Source organism: Odocoileus virginianus, chromosome 8 (genome assembly GCF_023699985.2).
Source record: "Odocoileus virginianus isolate 20LAN1187 ecotype Illinois chromosome 8, Ovbor_1.2, whole genome shotgun sequence".
Lineage (NCBI taxonomy): Eukaryota > Metazoa > Chordata > Mammalia > Artiodactyla > Cervidae > Odocoileus > Odocoileus virginianus.
Genome location: NC_069681.1, coordinates 28,129,848 through 28,132,279, shown reverse-complemented (window position 1 = coordinate 28,132,279; position 2,432 = coordinate 28,129,848). Strand labels below are relative to the sequence as shown.

Here is a 2,432-nt window from a genome sequence, read left to right as displayed (position 1 = left end):
CCCTGCCCACCCCTCCTGGGTTGTTACAGAGCCCCAGTTGGAGTTTCCTGAGTCATACAGAAGTTCCCGTTGGTTATCTGTTTTACATATGGTAGTGTGTACGCTTCCATGTTATTTTTAAATTTTATGTATACTTATTTATGGCTGCTTTGGCCATAAATAAATAAGCTAGTTGTGGCACATGGGCTCAAGAGAGCATGGCTTCTGTAACTCTGGCATTCAGGCTCTCTGGTTGCAGGGTGTGGGGTTAGTTGCCCTATGCTATGTGGGATCTTAGTTCCTTGACCAGGGATTGAACCCATGTCCCCTGCATTGGAAGGTGGATTCTTAACCACGGGACTGCCAGGGAAGTCCCACATGATCTATTTTAGCCTACCAAGCCTGCTTTGTGTGTGCCCAGCACTATCAAGCTGGACACCTCAGGATACAGACTTACAGACGCTGTCCACCCTCTTCTCTGTTCTTCCTGTTCATCTTTGCGGTGGTTTATCTTGTGTGTCCGCTTGACTGACCACTGGGCCCAGCTATATAGTAAGTATTACTGCATATTTCTGTGAGGGTGTTTGTGGATAAGATTAGCATTTAAGTCAGTGGACTTGAGTTCCCTGGTGGCTCAGTCGGTAAAGCATCTGCCTGCAGTGCAGGAGACCCAGGTTCGATCCCTGGGTCGGGAAGATCCCTGGAGAAGGAAATGGCAACCCACTGCAGTATCCTTGCCTGGAGAATTCTGTGGACAGAGAAGCCTGGAGGGTTACAGCCCACGGTTTCGCATGAGTTGGATACAACTTAGACACTAAGCCACCACCTTGAGTAAAACAGATTGCTGTCCACAAGGTGGGTGGGCCTTGTCCAATCTGTTGAAGGCCTGGCTAGACTAAAAGACTGGCACCCCCTGAGCCAGAAGGAAATTCTCTAGCCTGATGGCTTGTGAACTTGGATTGAAACAGTGGGTCTTCTGAGGTCTCCAGCATGCAGGCAAGCCTGCAGAATTTGGACGTGCCTGCCCTCATTGTCCTGTGAGCCAGTTCCTTAAAATAACTATTTCTCTGCAGACACATGTCCTATTAACTCAGTTTCTCTGAAGAAATCTGACAAACGCACTCCTTGTCCCCCTTCCCTCTTTTCCTCAACTCATGTTGCACCCATCAAATGCTTTCCATTGGCCTGAGGTCATGGCGATACAAGAATCTCTTAGGCCAAATATTATTTTTCCCCACAAGGAAGAATGAAAAGCTAGAACTGACCCTGAAAGTAGCATATGTCCCCAGTTGACACTAAAATCAGTGAAATCTTTTCTAGATATTTATGACACTTATATACCAATTGTTATCCATTCATTTCTAGAGGATATTTAAATAAGATATAATGTGTATTTTATCTTGTTTTAATAAAAGTTTATAATTATTTGAACAGCCTATCCCTGTGAAGATAATGGAAGAAAAAAAAAAGTCGAATGTCAGAGCTGTATGGCCTGAGGAAATTGTGGGCAGCCTTGCTGGGGATCTGGTACGCCAGAAATGGTCACCACACAGCACTCCCCCCCCTTACAGTACCAGGTCAGAGTGACCTCATACTACTGCTTGATTTAAAAAATCCTTTGCAGACCCCCTCCTGTCAGGTGGATCCACTCCAGGGCATGTAGTTGAGCCTTTAAAAATCTTCACTCTCTGGATAGGAAGCTAGATTCTGTCCATCTCTCCCTTCCCAACCCCACTCTATCTACTTCAGCCCCACTAGATCACTGAACTTCTCCCAAAGGTCGTCCAGTCCTCTGCCTGTATGTGGACCCTCCATCAGCCTGGATGCCCTGTCCCCCCACCGGAGACACCTGCTAACCTGGAAAATCTCAGCACAGATATTTCAGATTACTGGAGACTTTCTCTGAAAGCTGTATTCAATTTTTCTCTAAAAAGTATTACATATTTTTATAAAAATATTTTTGACAAAGGGCCATTTGCTTACGTGTATGTCTACCTCTCCACCATTAGCTTTGGAACCTTTTCAAGAAAGTGACCATCCCTGATATATCTTTGCACATAGTAATACCTGACAATAAATGCTCCGTTAAAAGTGAAAAGGAGCGTGCGCCCAGCTCTGACCAGGTTAGCTTGATAATAGTATTAGCAAATAGTCCTTTCAGTACTTTCAAATTTCTCCCACTCACATGAGGATAATGGAAGTCTTTGCAACAAAAGTATCAAAAAGAAAGAAAAGTACAGACAAATAACAAAGTTCCATATTGTGTAGAGAATTTAAAACCTTAAACTCATTACCTTTTTAGAAGAAGTTAGAATGAGCATTGGCAGAGAGATTAAGAACTAAGAACTGAAATTATCACCAAGAATGGAGACGCATGGAGGGCTGATCCTACTCCATCTCCGAAAGAAGGAAAGCGGGGAAAAAAGAGAATGGGAGGCCCCAACTGAAGGAAC

General features: G+C 44.2%; 1 non-coding gene across 1 annotated transcript; it reads left to right on the top strand.

Annotated features, from left to right (window-relative positions):
- Positions 1-602: 602 nt before the first annotated feature.
- Positions 603-674, top strand: TRNAC-GCA (transfer RNA cysteine (anticodon GCA)). Its single transcript has one exon. It is a non-coding gene; the product is annotated as a tRNA-Cys (tRNA).
- The last annotated feature ends 1,758 nt before the right edge of the window (positions 675-2,432 follow it).